Source organism: Arvicanthis niloticus, chromosome 2, assembly GCF_011762505.2.
Source record: "Arvicanthis niloticus isolate mArvNil1 chromosome 2, mArvNil1.pat.X, whole genome shotgun sequence".
Classification (NCBI taxonomy): domain Eukaryota; kingdom Metazoa; phylum Chordata; class Mammalia; order Rodentia; family Muridae; genus Arvicanthis; species Arvicanthis niloticus.
In genome coordinates this window covers 74329087-74346276 of record NC_047659.1, presented here as the reverse complement: position 1 = coordinate 74346276, position 17190 = coordinate 74329087, and the positions used below count along the sequence as shown (strand labels likewise).

The 17190-nt window shown below is 43.5% G+C and overlaps 1 protein-coding gene across 2 annotated transcripts in view; it reads left to right on the top strand.

Annotated features, from left to right (window-relative positions):
• The window catches only part of Prr5l (proline rich 5 like), a 170593-nt gene that overhangs the window by 42333 nt on the left and 111070 nt on the right, over nucleotides 1–17190 (top strand). The gene's annotated exons all lie outside the window — the stretch shown is intronic.

The following is a 17190-nucleotide window of genomic DNA, read 5'->3' as shown; positions in this document are numbered from 1 at the left end:
TCCTTTCCTTCCTTCCTTCTTGCCTTCCTCCCTTCCTCCCTCCCTCTCTCTTCCTTCCTTCTTTCAATTGTATATAGATTCTTTTCTCATACAAAATAGCCTGATTATATTCCCCTCCCTCTACTCCTCCCAGCTCTTCCCTACCTCCCCTCCCCTCTGGATCCATGCCCTTTCTGTCCCTCATTAGGATAGAACAGGCTTCTAAGAGATAACAATCAAACATGATAAAATAAAATATAAGATGAATCAAAACCCTTCATATTGAAGTTATGCATGGCAATCCAACAGGAGAGAAAGAGCCCCAAGAACAGGCAATAGAGTCAGAGACCCACGCAATCTCATGGTCAGGGATCCGTAAAAACACTAATAGATACATATGCAGAGAGCCAGGTGTAGCCCCATGTTAGGCCACAGCCGTGTTGCTTCAGTCTCTATGAGATCATATGTGCTATGCTTAGTTGATTTAGAAGACCTTGTTCTCCTGGTGTCCTCCATCCCTTCTGATGCTTACAGTCTTTTGGCCTCCTCTTCTGCAAGATTCCCTGATCTGGGGGTGGGGATGGGATTTGATGAAGACCTCTACTATATACTCACACACTGCATAATCTGTGACTGTGAGTCTCTGCATCTTTCTTTACTGAGGCTTGCTGCTGGAGGAAACCCCTCTGGTATGAGTCATAAGGCATTAATCTGCGATATAGCAGAATACAATTAGAAATCATTTTATTGATTGTTTTTTTTTACAAAGATCAGTCATGTTTGCTTTTGCCCTATGTCTCTGGTTCTTAGTTACCCAAGCAGTGTTGAGTATGGGTTCCTTCTCAAAGAGTGGACCTTAAGTTCAATCAGGCCAGGCGGTGGTGGCGCACGCCTTTAATCCCAGCACTTGGGAGGCAGAGGCAGGCGGATTTCTGAGTTTGAGGCCAGCCTGGTCTACAGATTGAGTTCCAGGACAGCCAGGACTACACAGAGAAACCCTGTCTCAAAAAAACCAAAAAAAAAAAAAAAAAAAAAAAAAAAAAAAAAAAAAAGAAAGAAAGTTCAATCAGACATTGGCTCCTCCCACAGGTTCTGCACTGCCATTTTCCTAGCATATCTTCCAGGCAAGACAGATTGTTGGTCAAAGGTTTTGTCACTGGAATGGTGTACACATTTTCTTTCAGTAGCCTACATAGTATCTTCCACACCAAAAAAATCTAGAATGCAGGGGCGAAGACTTCATGTAGGCACCAGCTCAGCCTCTCCATGTTCAAGGAGTTGTGTGGATGTTGTCCTCAGCAACAGGGTCCTGGGGTCACTTTGTAGAGAGGAATCTTCTGTCTTAGCATCAGCCCAGGTTGTTTGGGGGTTTCCATGGGACATCCCCCTTAGCAAACTACTCTACTAAATGCAACTCAGTCCCTTCACGGGAAGCCTTGGCTGGCTACAAGAGATGGCCAGTTGAGATTCTGTATCCCCCTTTACTAGGAATCTTCATTAGGGTCACCTTCATAAATTCCAGGAAGTTTTCACTGCACTCAGTTTCCACACTACTCCACAAACAGCCCCAATTCCAGCCATCTCTCTCACTGAATTTTCTCCCTCCAACCACCATCTGATCTCTCCCACCCCAATTCCACCTGTAATATCTATTCTACTCTCTCCCAACCCATCCTCTTTACCTTACATCTTTGGGTCTACAGATTGTAGCTTGGTTATCATTTACTTAATGGTTAATGTTCACTATAAGTGAATACATGCCATAGTTGTCTTTCTGGGTCTGTGTTACCTCACTCTGGATGAGTTTTTTTTAGTTATACCCATTTTTCCTGAAAATTTTATGATTTCATTCTTTTTAATGACTGAGTAATATTCCATTGCGTGAATATACCACATTTTTTAAAATCTTTCTTCTGATGGTGACATCTAGGTCATTTCCAATTTCTGGCTGTTATGAATAAAGCCACAATGAATGTGGTTGAGCAAGTGTTCTTGTCGTAGAATGGAACATTATTTGGGTATATGCCTAACAGTGGTTTGGCTGGGTCTTCAGGTAGATCTAGTCTCAATTAATTGAGGAACTTCCATATTGGTTCCTATAGTGGTTGTACAAATTTGCACTACCACGGCAATGGAGAAGTGTTCCCCTCGCTGCATACAATCTCACCAGCATGAGCTGTCACTGATGGTCTTTATCTTAGCCATTCTTACAGGTGTAAGATGGAATCTCAAAGTAGTTTTGATTTGCATTTCCCTAATGGCTAAGGATGCTGAACGCTTGCTTCTTTAAGTGTTTAGCAGCATTTGAGATTCCTCTATTGAGAATTCTCTGTTTAGATCTGTAACCCATTTTTAATTAGATTATTTGGGGTTTTAAAAAATATCTATTCTCTTAAGTTCTTTATATATTTTGGATATTACTCCTCTATCAGATGTGGCAAAAATCTGATTTTTATCAGATTAGTAAACATATTTTTTTCCATTCTGTAGGCTGCTGCTCTGTCAAACTGACGATACCCTTTGCCTTACAGACACTTTTCAGTTTCATAAGGTCCCATTTGTTAGCTGTTGATTTGGTGCCTACGTTATTGGTGTTCTGTTTGGAAAGTCTTGTGCCAATATCTTCAAGGATATTCCCTGCTTTCTCTTCTATCAGTTTCAGGTTATCTGGCATTTGTTGAGGTCTTTGATCTACCTGAGCTTGAGTTCTGTGCAAGGTGATAAATATAGATCTATTTGCATTCTTCTATGTACCAACATCCAGTTAGACCAGCACCATTTGTTGAAGATGCTGGGTTGTTTTCTAGTGTGTATTTCTGTCTTCTTTATCAAAAATTGGATGGCCATATATGCTTGAATTTATGTCTGTTCTTCAGTTAGATTCCATTGGACAATGGGTCTATTTTTATGCCAATACCATTTGATTTTTAATTACAATAGCTTGGTAGTACAAATAGCTTGATGGTTGTAGACGGTCATTTTCATATGTTAATCCTACCTATCCATGAGCAAGGGGATCTTCCCATCTTCTGATACCTTCCTAAATTTTTTTTCTTCAGACTTGATGTTGTCATACAGGTCTTTCACTTGTTTAGTTAGTGTTACCCAGAGATATTTTATAGTATTTGAGGCCATTGTAAAAGGTATTTTCCCCTGATTTCTTTCTCAGTCTGTTTGTTGTTTGTATGCAGGCGTGCTATTGAGTTTTTTTTGTTGTTTGTTTGTTTTGTTTTGTTTTTTAGTTAATTTTGCATCACATCATTCTGCCTCTTTCCTTTAATGTTTAACATAATGGTGCTCAAACCCCAGGCAGAAGATGAGATAGTTACATTTGGATGGCATCTTAACTTGCTGCCGGGTTAAGTAGCAGGAATAGCTACAGCTTGACTGCAACCCTCTGTGCAGAGGATTTACAGCTGCTGGGTTCTCCTGGGAGCCTCTGCTTGTGGGCTGGTAAGATCTGCTAGGAAATTTATTCTTCAAAATCACATGTTCCAAGTTCCTTTATCCTCACAGTTTGCCCTATTCTTCCTTGTACTACAACCAAGTGAAAATTTCCCATTTTACAGACTGGGAAACTGTGGTGTCACAAGATTAAGGAATTGACATTCTGTCACAGAGATAAGTTGATTCCTTGGCTTCAGTCCTAAGCTCTGTTCCATGTGATTGAAGCTTTGTCTTCCTACAGGGCTGTGTTTTTGCAAAAGGATGTACATTGAGAGTTTTCTATCACCTTCAAACAAAGCTAATAATATTCAACAGTAAACACAAGACCAGAAGGAAGAATCTCAGCCCAGAGACTTCTGGGATTTATGCAATAGGTAATTGCAGGCAGGCTGTCTTTCCTGGGTAGTTGAGTTTTAAGTATGACAAGTGATTTTTAATTTATTCGTGTGTGTGTGTGTGTGTGTGTGTGTGTGTGTGTGTGTGAGAGAGAGAGAGAGAGAGAGAGAGAGAGAGAGAGAGAGAGAGAGAGAGAAACAGAGAGAGACATAGAGAGAGAGAGAGACAGAGAGAGGGGGGCTATATGGAGTGCCCATGGAGGCCAGAAGAGGGTCTTAAATCCCTTGAAGCCAGAGTTGTGAACAGGCAGTTGTGAACTACCTGATGTTGGCACAGGTATCTGAGTTTAAATCCCTTAGAAGAACAATATGCACTCTTAACCACTGAGCCATCTCTCTAGTCTTGATAAGTAATTTTAAAAATATTTTTAAAAATTTTTATAAAATAAGTATAGCTCATTTATGGAAGATAATTTAACAAGTAAAAAATATTTATATTTGATCTCAACCAAAAGGCTGAGAAATGACTAAAACAAAAATTTAAGCTACCTCTCTTATCTACTGTTCTATTGTTGTAAGGAGATACTTTTCACAGGGACACTAGGAAAATAGAGGCAATACTTGCCTTACAGGTAAGACTCTGCCCATCAAGGACTCCATGATAAAACTGCAGATTTACTTGAACAGAGAAAGGCTTAACTGGGAATGTCAGTCAAGGGATTCCCTGCTTGAAAACAGCTGCCTACAGAAGTAGCTCTACAGCTTAGCTAACAAGGCACACAGAAACCACTATACCTGTGGTAGAAGAGGGCCAGATGACACCTCAAGCTGGCAGAATGTGGCAGCTTTGTTCTTGTGGTTTTTCAGGATGCAAAATACAGGAGCTACAGGGTTATGGAGGTTTACACTAAGGGTTTGGAAACATGGTGAGCCAGACAATGTGTAGCAGGGCTGGATTCCATGCAAGAAGGGTCTGACAGAGTGCATGAAGCTGAGAGTGAAGATAAAGCTGGGGTTGCTATGGAGGACCCAGAATGTTGGCGATACCAGGAACATGGGACATCTGTGTAGGAATCCTGCAGGCATAGCTCAGGAGAGATGTTACATATGCCACAGAGCACAGGTCCTGCTGATGAGAAGTTGAACAATCCTCTGACGGAGGAGGGAGGAGATTACAGGGAAGACGAAAAAGAAGACTAAGAGACAAAAGTTAGAAATAGGTGGGTGGCAGGTCCATATCACACCAGCCCTGGATGTATTATTTCTCATAGCCTTTACATACTTTACAGTATTGTGGGAAACAACGTTACACGCTAGCAGAGACAATGGATGACGTACAGAGGATATCTGTTCCCATCTGGAGTTCCCCCTGTTCCTTCCACCAAGATTAATAGAACATTTTGCCACTTGCCTTGAGCTCCAAGTGTAGCTCTTCTTATCGTTCCGTGCGTCAGCAGGCCAGGGAATCTGCCAGCAGACCCTGAGCTGCCTTCACTCTGCCTGACAGGCAGGCTTTCACAGAAGCCGGCAACATGGCTCCTGACACTACAGGTGGCAGAACTGGGCCAGAGATGGGTAAAACACCCAACACTGTTTCTACCAGACATTGCAATGACATTGCAAACATCAGATGCTAGGCCTCTAGCTGAAGGATGTGATGTTTCCCCTTTTGGATTTTGGTTTTACTTTGGTCTGAGCTTTCCTTGCTCTGCCCTGGCTTGTGCCTTGTGGGATGGGACTGTTTATTCTGTGCAGTTGTACACTGAAATAATGAAACATTATTATTTTTGTAGAGTGACTCATAGGTAAGAGAGTACCCTGAGTTTCTTGTACTTTTGGTCAGTGTTGAGAGTGTTAAGATTTTGTGGACTGTAACATGAATAAAACTCATTTTGCATTATAACAATGTTATGGGCTTTTGAAGGTCAGGGGTAGAAACTTATGGATTAAAAAGTAGTGTATTTGGGTGTGAAGTTGAAAGAGGTTGACATGACAGTTAATCTTCTTTGTCAACTTGGATATAGCATCACTTAGTCACCTCTGGGTGTGTCTAATGTTTTCCCAGACAGATTTAAGTGAGGCAGGAAGATCCTCTGTGACTGTAGAGGGCACCATCTCATGGGCTGGAGTCTTAGACTGAATACACAGGGAAATGGAAGAGCCTAATGAGCCCCAGAATTCATTCTCTGCTTTCTGACCAGATACAATTTGCCTGGGCACCACACACTCTGACTGCCATGACTTCCAGAACTGTGATGGATCGCATCCTCAAAATTTGAGCCAAATAAACCCTTCCTTCTTTCCTTCATTCCTTACATTGCAATTGGCTATTTTGTGACACAAATAATACAAAAGACTAATATATGTAGGTTCATTTTTGTTTGCTTTTGTTTAGTCTTTCCCATTTTCTTAAAGTTAAGAGAACCACATATAGAAATAGATAACAATCATCATTTAGTAATAACAGAACTATAACAATGTTACAGAGAACCCCTCAAGATTCAAGCCTCCCCCTCCTCCCCCTCCTCCCCCTCCTCCCCCTCCTCCCCCTCCTCCCCCTCTTCTCCCTCCTCCCCCTCCTCCCCCTCCTCCCCCTCCTCCCCCTCCTCCCCCTCCTCCCCCTCCTCCCCCTCCTCCCCCTCCTCCCCCTCCTGAGAACGTCGTCTTATAACAAACATAGAAGCCATGGAGCCTATGTGCACATCAGTTCTACATGAGACTTAGAAAAGGCAGCAGCTTTTAAGTAGCCTTGAGTCTGAGCCCAGCTCCTCTGCAGTTGTAGCCTGAGGGATTTTTTCTTAACCTACCATAACTAAACCACCAATGAATCCTAAAGCCATGGCATCCACGTTCCACGCCCTTCTATCCACTCCCTGCCTCTCCTCTATAATCACCACCACCTTGTGCTGGAACCATGGATGTCTCTAGCTGTGCTTCCCCTCCTTCCTGTCTTGCTTTGCTTATTTTGAGGATCAGTCAGTTTTGTCTGAGAGCAGTAGAAAATCCAAACTAAGCACAACATATGAGGTTTTTCTCCTCCTTGTATAAAAATGGAAGCCCATCCTAATATCTAAATTTCAAAGGACTGACAGTTGCAGATCTCTGAGGATGTGGATCAACTGGTGTGTGATCTCACCCTGAGAGTCAAATAAGTACCTAATGCTCACTCGTGTTCCACAGACTCTCACTAAACAACTAGCCATTCATCTCCTAGGTGTTTACTCAGAAATACAAAAGCCTCTGAAAATGTTTGTAGCAGTTTGGCTCACACTAGCCCTAAATAGCAAACCAGTCTCTATATCAAATGTCTATCCACTGGTGAACTGGTTACGCCAGTGGTAGTGAATTCATGTGTTCACCTTGTTCATAAAAAGGAATAAACTTTATGCAGCAACATAAATGGATCTCAAAATAAATGTACATGGTGAAGGACTCCACACACACACAAACGTACATACTGTATGACTCAATTTAAAGTTCTAGGAAGTGAAGAGCAGCTAACAGTGACAGATGCCTAACAGGATGAGTTGGTGTGAAGAGTGGGAGAGGGGAATTCCAGAGGCATAGAATTTGATGGTGGTCATAGTAATGAGGTAACAGAAAGGTTCTGCATCTTGGTTGTCATGGTCTTTAGAAAGTTTTATGTATAAAAGTCAGATCATGCCAATCAATACAATTAAAGATTATTTTTATGTGTAATGTAAGTGCATGCATGTATATACGTGCACCAAACACGTGCCTAGTGCCTTAGAGACCAGAAGGAGTCATCAGAACCCCTGGAGGTGGAGTTGCAGATAGTTGTAAGCCTCTTAATGTGGGTGCTGGGAGCTGAACTTGGATCCTCTGAAAGAACAAGTGTTCTCAATGGCTGAGCCATTTCTTCAGTCCCAATCAGTACATTTTAAATGGATTCTGTTTTCACATATGTAAAAATTGAATATTGTTCATGTGATGGTACATACCAGGCAAGCCCTCACTGAGAGACACACTCAGCAGTTTCATATTTCATTTAATCATTTGCCATCCATCCTGGATCTTCATTTAAGGCATCATCTATGTGGAGGAGCTGAAATCTTCCTGTAAATATGGCTTCAGTGCTGGGGTGAGAAGTGAACAAGGCCCATGGGCATGAAAGTTACTGGGAAGTTCATCAGTCGCTGTTTCCCTTTAAGGAGGACTGGAATTACTTTGAGTTGGAACAGGGTGTGTGTGTGTGTGTGTGTGTGTGTGTGTGTGTGTGTGTGCAGCAGGTGGGCCAGGGGACAGCAGCTGCATTCTGTGACATGTTTCCATTGTTCCTTGAATGGACAGGACAGGCAGCATTGATCTGCTGGTCATTCTCCAGTGTACAGTACTGACTTTGAATGTAGATACAATGCAGGCCACTTCACAGCAGTGCTTTGACGGGATAATTATAGGATATTAACAGATTAAGAAACCTATGTTCTCCACTGGGCAATACCTGCTTAGCCAGCTGTACCATCAGCAAACATGAAAGCATTTCTTTATGCTTTTTTCTTTATACAAAGTGTCCTTGATTTATGAAACTTTGCCTCAGTGATTTCTATCATCAGTGGGCTCTCAGAAGTTTAAAAAGGAAATACTTTTAATTTTTTTGTTGAAGTAATAAATAGAAGACTGGAAATGTGAACAGAAGAAGAGGTCAGTGCACCTGAGAGGAAGGAAGGAAGGAAGGAAGGAAGGAAGGAAGGAAGGAAGGAAGGAAGGAAAAAGGAAAAAAGGAAATCTCAGTTCATGGAGAGAGCTGTAGCACACATGGCCCTTCCCCTCAGAGGTGGGTGGTGACAATCCAGTCCATTCATGGCTTATTTCATGCACTTTGCCCTAGCCACCCGCATGGTTTACCTAATAAGACAGATTCTATTTTAAACAAATATATTTACAAATCATGTGGGTTGGGAACTTTTCTAGTCTGCTCTCTGAGATGCTTAAGATAACACCTAGGACGGACTAAGGGGATGTTTGTTGAATGGATAGATTTTATTATCACCCACGGAAAGTGTATTTTTCTAAGTCATTATAAATATACAACTGTTACAAGCATACATGTTTATGAGCTAACCCTGGGTAGAGTCCTCTTGCCCATCACCGAGGTTTTCCCACAAGCCGTGCTTCAGTGTGCTACCAGCAATCATCATTACTGTCTTATAAGTCTTCTTGCTCACTAGACACACACCCGTGCTCCCTAGTGCTCTTAGCCATCAATGTATCCCCGGCAAACTGCACCGAAGAGTGAGCACCTGGAAAAATGAGGAGTTTATCTTGTTTAACCCTTAACCAGCAACCTGAACATGGAAACTATTACACCAGTAAGGAAGAAACCAAGGCACCGAGAAGGCAAGTAACTTGGTCAAGGTCACGGAACTTATAACTAATAGCATCCAGATATGACACAAGCAACCTAACTCAGGAGCCCTCATTTTAAAGTATCTTACTGTGTTGTGTAGTAGTCTCTGCTCCAGCCCACAACCGCCTCACCTGTCAACTTAAGACAGACTAAAAAATAATAATAATAACAATACCTTTTCTCAGTATTATTGTAAGCTACGAGGCAATAAAGACGCCACCAAAATGGCTGCTCCATGATTGGGGTTGGGGGGGGATTTTTATTATGGGTATGAGAGACAAAACAGCTAGAAGCATCTAAGAGTCTAGATCAGAGAGAAAAAACAGCAGACTAGACATAATCAGGGATAAGGAAGCCGGATGTGGAAAAACCATTCAGGTTATAAGGAGGATGAGTAGCTGTGAGGAGGGAGGGAGAGAGGGAGGGAGGGAGAAAGGGAGAGAGGGAGGGAAGGAGGGAGGGAGGGAGGCCTGGGAGCTCCGGGTAGAGGAAGATAAGGTGAGAAGGGTGAGGTGTATGACCAGCACAGATAAACAGAGGCTGAAGGATCCGGCATGGGACAGGAATGCTGGCACTTTACCCAACCACCAGAAATCCTCTGTGGCCTAGCTTGAACTGATTTAATTTTGGACCAAGTCAGTGGGCCTGACCTTTGGGGGTGGGTAGTAGGATATCCTGTGGACATGACATGCATAATCTGTGCTCTATTTTGAAGGTTGATGCCCCCCCCATCACATGTTCAATTCTGATCTCCAGAGCAACTAAGAACTATTAAGAACTAAGGTTTGTCGATGATTGAGTGATTGGGAATTGACAGTAGATTCGAGTTTTTATCAAGGAGCTGGAGGGAGCTTGCTCGTCTCTCTGTACCCGCCCTTATCCCCACAGCACTACATCTGCTGGCTCCTTGACCGTAAACTTCCACACTCCAGTGTGAACAACCGATGGCTACCATTTACAAATTACTCGGTCTAAGATATTTTGTAAATGGATTAAGATAATATTTGTATATTTTTGACATATTTAAAAAAAATCTAAAACCTAAAACAAACCCATCCCATGAAAATAGTTTTCAGCCCTTGCTCATTTCCCTTCCGTGCTCCCGTACTGCACTCTGCCTTGCACACTGCAGTCCGCCTCTCCTCCCGGTGCTCAGTCCCTGAATTCTCCCTCCGGCCTTTAGTACTGGGAAGTCACGGCCACACTGTTCTGCACTACGTACCTTTCGGCATCACAGTTTCAATTTGCTACTTGCCTGTTCATAGACCACTGATGGCTTCATCCTGCTCGGAAGTTAAAACACAGCCAATGGAACCTCTGGAGGTTAGGATTGAGTTCAATCTTACGTTAGGACTAGATCTAAACAATTGTTTATGGTAAAGAACTTCCCTTTCTCTCCTTAATAAGGCCAAAGGTAGACAGCCTTCCTCTAGTAAAGTCCTTCCTCTTCTGTGACCCTTAAAATCCGGCGTCAGCTCTTGCCACTGCTGCCGTTTGATGACCAGAACCAGATGGCAAGACCCTAATGTTGAAGACCATATAGGCTTTGTTTGCAAGCCATAAAGACATCAAGTGAGAATGGAGCTGGAAGCTTCCTCTCTGCTGGTCACTTTTCACGGTGCTGGAAGGTGCTAGGAAGCTTGCTGAGAGACTTGTCCTCAACAGTCTTCTTGAGGTATCGGCCCTGTGTGCTATGCTATCAACTTGACGGGCACCTTGAAGTATATAATAGCAGCATGACTGCCACAAGGGCAGCACAGTACTTCCTGACTGGATTTGAGGCCCATGTTGCAGGAGGAATTTCACATCTAGTTCTGCATAGCCAACACTTTTACCCACTAAGCCATCTTGCTGGCCCCCATGTCTTGATCAATGGGTATAGTATGCTCATCAGATTGGCTTCTAAATGGTTATGCTTACAGACTACTGCTACTGTGGTGACAGAAGCTTTGTTCGCAGTGGGTAGGAGTTACCACAGAGACACAGAACTGGACAGAGCACTGAGAAAAAGTGCCCATTGAATGCTCAGTCATAAATTGGACATCTACATCAGCCCCTCCTGTTCCCAAAGAACATCTTGGAAGAACGTTCAGGAAGAAAGAGCCAGAGGGAGGGGTGGGTGCTGTGGAATGATGTCTTCATGGCCGGACATGGCTGACGCACTCCTGAACTTCAGCTGTGATCGCAAGACTGGACCTGTTAACATTCTGTCCTGGACTAGGGAGGGGTTTCCAAGGACCCTGAGCCTCCCTCAAGTTAATGGTTGCTGAGGGAGAGAAGAACATTGTCTTCAGTGATATAGCCACCAGTAACTTACCCGTGCATGTACAAATAATCCTAACTTATGCTTTTATAAATAATCCTAGTCAGACTCAGGAGAAAGAAGAGTCTTACCTCACAATCTGAGATGGCTGCCAAAGTTCCAGCCATTGTGTCCAAGTTTGTACATAAGACTTCCCCTTAAGTTCAAGCTGTCAGATGGCACATTCAACCAACAGGGAAGTACAGTCCCTTTGGGGCCAATATAGTAGACACTTTAAAATATTCACTTATTTATTTTGTGCCACAGGACAACTTGTAGTAGTTGGTTCTCTCCTTCAATCATATGGGTCCCTAGTACTGAATTTGATTTGTCAAGTGGTGGCAGGTGCCCTTACCCACTGAGCCATCTTGCTAGCCCCCTTTATTATATGTTTTGTTAAAGATAAGGAAGGTGGGGCTACCCAGTAGTTTGTACCACAGCCAAGCATTGAGAGCCCTTTTTAATCAAGCAGCCGCACTGCTTTCTAAAATGCTGTCACCTACCTGCAGCTCTGAAATCTGTCCCTTTAAGCTCTCTCGGTTATTACTCCTGAAAACTCGGAGCTTGTCCCCAGTCCTCATGTTCAATCCCACTCCTGTGGTGGCTTGACTCCAGAGTCCTTGTACCCACAGCACTTTTGCTTGAAAGCATGTTCGCTTGTACAGAGTCACAGAGAGAACAAGTTGCTTACCCAAAGTCACACAGCCAGGGAGGGATGGAACCAGGGCTTGATCCTGAGATCAGGTTCTTACCGTGTTTAAAGAGTGAATTACAAGTGGTCTCACAATTCAAAGGTCTGCTGACATCAATCATGTGGACTATGTCTGCCGCTGCACCCAACATGGAGTTTTCTTGGGATGGGATGTCCTCGACCCTGGCCACTGCTAGTCACTGTTAGCCTCATTGGCAGCTTAGCCATCAAGTTTTCTGTCACCAATTCCCTTTTAATAATAAAATCCCACCTTGGCCATAACTAAAATGAACTCCACCAGGGGTAGTAGTGTATCTTTAATTCCAGCAATGGGGAGGCAGAAGCAGAGGATCAGCTTGGTTAAAAGCGACTTCTTGGACACTCACGGCTCCAGAGAGAAACCCTGCCTCGAGAAACTTGAAATTGAAAAAAATAAAAAAATTAAATAAATAAATAAATAAAAGGAAAGAAGGACGGAAACAAAATCATTAGGCAGTTTTGTTTATCTGGGGGTTGCAGAGTTCATTCACACCCAACACACGGTGGTGGCAGGATGGGGTAACCAGGCCACGGCTGCAGACACAGCATCTGGCCAGACCCCCCCTCCCCCAGCTGTTTTTAGTCCAATGGATGGTTTGATAATGTGTTTTGGTTTGTTGTCAGTATTTACAGACTGAATCCTGTTGCAGAGTCTGAATTTGGGGCTGCTCTGGAAACACATGAGGGGGTTGGGAATCGTGAGTCTGCATGCAAGTGCAGAATGTTCCATGTGGGTCAGCACAATTTCTTCTTTCCCATTACCGGAACACCGCAGCCACGTTAGTTTTCCTTACTCGCTTGCCTCAAATGACAATAATGATACAGAGTGTACTTGTATTTAACGCTGTGTGTCACAGTGGAAGAGGCACTGTTATTCTCCCCAGGAAATTGAGGACCACATTAATAGTTGGTGCTGGGTCTCAGTACCAAGCATTCTGGCTTCTGAGTCCGATTCAAAGGGATATATAAACACCTCCCTTTGCAGGCCTTCACGTGTGTGTCCCTTCTGCCACCTAAGGCCCACACATTGAAAACTCCAATAGTGGGCCTGTCAATAGCTCCTTTCTGTGGCAAACAGCGGGACACAGGAAAAAAGTTGTTGTTGTTGTTGTTTTTCCTTGCTCTGAACAAAGTTGAACTTGACCTGAGAACAGGGGAACAAAAGGGCCAAGTAAGGCTTGGCAGTGTCTTTGGGGACCTCAGAACTAGCTGGCTCTGGTGAAAAAACAAGCTTATCTCTCTTGGAAAAGACAGAATTGAATTCTGTTTGGACTCTATCTAACTTTTTCTTAGAACATTAGCCTGTAAACACATGCAAACCACTCAGACTGAGGACTCAATTCATTTGAAGCAGTGGGCTGGGTCGCTAACAGGAACCAAGACACTCAACATCTTCATTGCACATCCACGGTGGTCACCAGGCTACCTGAGGTCCCCGCCCCCCTGGGCTACCCAGTTCATAGTGTGACAAATGGAACCTGTCCTACCAAGAGAAATTCATTTGTTCCGGTTATTTTGCTCAATAGCCTCAGGAAACTGAGCCATTTTTATACTCTGGTGCTCAGGGGAGAGTCGTATGGGGAAACCTCCATGGTTCAGAGGCAGAAAGAGTTATGGTGGCTGCGGGTGTGTGGCATGGTACCCGCAAGCCATAAATTGAAGATGCTCGTTGAGCGTTTCCACTTTCCGGTTCCTAGAGCTGTGCATGTGACAGTGGGTGGTTAAGGTGGTTTTAAGACTCTACCACAGGGTTTGAGAGTGGACTTAAATGAGCTGAAGCTAGGACTTCTAGACCCAACTGGGACACGTGGTCAGAATTAGAGGTCATTAAAACCTCCCCAAACTTCGGAGTCAGAATCTGGCCGAATGACTATGAGCAAGTCTCCCTGTGAACCCACGGCCGCTCCTCTTCACAGAGCATTCCCCATAAGCATCGATCCAGCACTTGCTGCCATTGCTATGCTCCTGTGCAAGTCACTTCTGGCTGAAAAACCAGACCGGAGCGGGAGGCGCCGGGGGAGGGAGGGGGCAGAAGGAACCGGACGATTCTGGGGGGCAGAGGGGGGCGGGGGACAGATTAAAGTAGGGACAATTAAAGGGGAAGTCCTGCCCCATGGGAAGAAGGAGGGATGCCATTATAGCACTTTTTGCTGGAGAAACACAGGTTCCAATCTGAGGAAATGGCTTTTTAAAATCTACAGTGAAGCCGGGCATGGTGACACACACCTTTAATTCCAGCGCTCGGGAGGTAGAAGCAAGTGGATCTCTGAGTTTGAGGCCAGCCTGGCCTACAGAGTTCCAAGATAGTCATGGCTACACAGAGAAAACTTGTCTCAAAAACAAAACCAAAAACTAATAATAACAATAACAACAACAACAACAACAATACATCTAGCCTTGAGCACTGTTAGTGTACAGAGCTACCTCACACTGGCAGTCCCCAGCCCCCTGCCTTGATCTATGTTTCTCTGCAGAATGAGAAGAATGGCAATTAATCCTGTTATCTGAATCAAATACTTCTCTATTTGATTTCCCTGATAAAACCTCCCTAAATGGAGAACTCTCAGATTACCAAAGTTGGCCTCTTCGTGGAATTCCCAAGGAGCAGATGGGGAGGGGACAGTGGAGTGGAGTGCTTCCTTCAGCCTGTGAGCCTCTGGGGACAGCACCTACTCTTTCCCACTAGGGTTCTGTTTGGAGATACACTCTTCTATTCACCTATTAAACAAGGCCACCCTTCAGTATGGAATCGAAAACGCAATTCATAAAACTCTTCCTCCAGGATCGGGTAACTCTACAACCTCACCCCCATCCGCCATCATCTCTGTTTAAAAGTTGGCAGGTTCTTTTAAATACCAGCCAGGCACTGCATACTGCACACTGATGAAAACTTCAGAACAGATGAATGGATTCCAGGAAGTGTGTTACTGAGTTGCAAACAAGAACAACATTGTTTCAATAGAAGGCATTGTTTTGTGAAAGAGAAGCCTCCCTTTTTTTTTTACATTTATGTTTTTATTGTGGGGATGGATGGTGTATTCCTCATGCATGGAGGTTAATGAACAATCAGTAGGAGTCGCTTCTTCTCTTCTACCCCGTGGGTCCTAGGGATCCAACTCAGGTTGTCAGGCTTTGTGGCATGCACCTTGTCCCACTGCACCATCTCAGCCACAAAAGGGATTTTTAAAGTTCACAATTGAGACTCCCATGGTGAAGTGAAGGGCTAATGTATGGAAAGACGAAGACCCCACACGTGTCTTCCTGACCAAGCAATCAATGATCAGCTGGATATTTTGGCTCAGAATTAATCAAATTATGTCAGAACACCATTCCCAGTTGTTTCAACAGGAAAGAAGAGAAAAGAAGAAAAATGAAGAGAGGGAGGAAAGGAGAGAGGGAAGGAGAGAGGGAGGGAGGCATGGAAAAGACAGAGGACAGGAGAAAAGAAGAAAGGGGGGAGCAATGTAAAGTAGGCAGAGAACTACAGCTCAAAATCCTTAAGGGAGTATATTCCAGAAGTATAAAATTCAAATATTTATACTTTTTGCATCAGACCTCATACCACATAGTTTGCTGGGGCTGTCTTTCTTGCTTTACAGGTCTGTAATCTCCCTGAAGCATGTAAGCACATACTGTAAGATATTTATGTAGGTATTATCATTTGAAGTTGGACCCCATGGGGAGCTCCCAAGCTAACCAGCCTTCAGCCAGCATTATATCAGAAAAATCTCATTGCAAATAGGTCATTTTAAATGCTTCATATACCTTCACCTTTGAGAGACATTGAATGCCTTGCTAACGAGTTTTCACTGGTGAGCCCCATAGCATGTTAATGAATGTTAGAGTGGTCTCAATCACGATCCATAAATGGTAGTCAAGATCAGATATTAGCCAAAATGTCCTGCTGTTGTTGGCTCCACCCAGTGTGAAATATGTATAAGAACTCTTGGCCCCTTTGGTGGCCACTTGGATAATGTCTTCACTGCTTTAAGTAGTGCCCACAAACGTGCCTCTGAAATGTGGTTTTACTATGCTGGAGACCAAATCATGCAAAGTGGCGGGCTTAGCAGCTCAAAAAGCAGAGAGCAAGGACTTCCCTAAGCGTGCAAGACAACTTGTAGAAACCACATAATTTCTGCTAATCTGCATTTCACAGAAGAGTGGATGGGGACTTGGTTTTAAGTCATGGGGGAACAGCTTGCCTACTCTATCCAGTTTTAGAGTGACTTCCACCACTTATCAAAAAGAGCCCAAGAGCAGTTCTCATGGGTGATGTGTATGGTCCTGACAGAGACATGGATCCTATTATGATTACCATTTAATGCTGATGGACCAGGTCTGTCTGCACAGCTGGAGTTAGTTGTCCTGGTACACAGAAGGAAGATGGAGACTGTAGTTGTTTGGTTCTAAAGCCTTGTTCTTCTGTCATGCCAAAACAACTTTCCTGTTTGCAAATTTGAAAATTTATGAGTACATATATTTTAATGTTAGCATTCTATGAAACCACAGGAGGCTTTGCTATATCCCTTCCAAACTCATTCACATGCATGTTTAGACAAGATTGTACAGTTGTGTGGTAGGTCTTGCTGACTTACCATGACATGAATCCCTTCAACATCAGTAGCATTGCTTTTAAGGACCTGCTAGCTTGCCTACAGCTATCCTGAACCACCTGTTGTTGGATATTTAACTTCATTCTGATTTTTGGCTATTGTGACTAATAACCAGAGAGCCAACTCTGAGAGTACTCTGTTTGCTTTTCTCATTTCATCAGGGCAGATTTTTGGAAAGGAAATTACTGGATCAAAGGTCAAGAGCAATTTAATGGATGTTGGAGGCCTAAAATAGGCTGTAGTATTCTTTGCCTTTATAAATAACAAAGATGAGTGTTACTTTCCAAGACTGATATTTAAAGTCAACCTAAATTAAAACAATGAACATTTTGACCAAGAGCAGACAGGTCAGCAGATTTACTTATTTCTATCCAGTAGGGGGCAGCACAAATGCCAAAAGAGAACCTCTTTTCCCG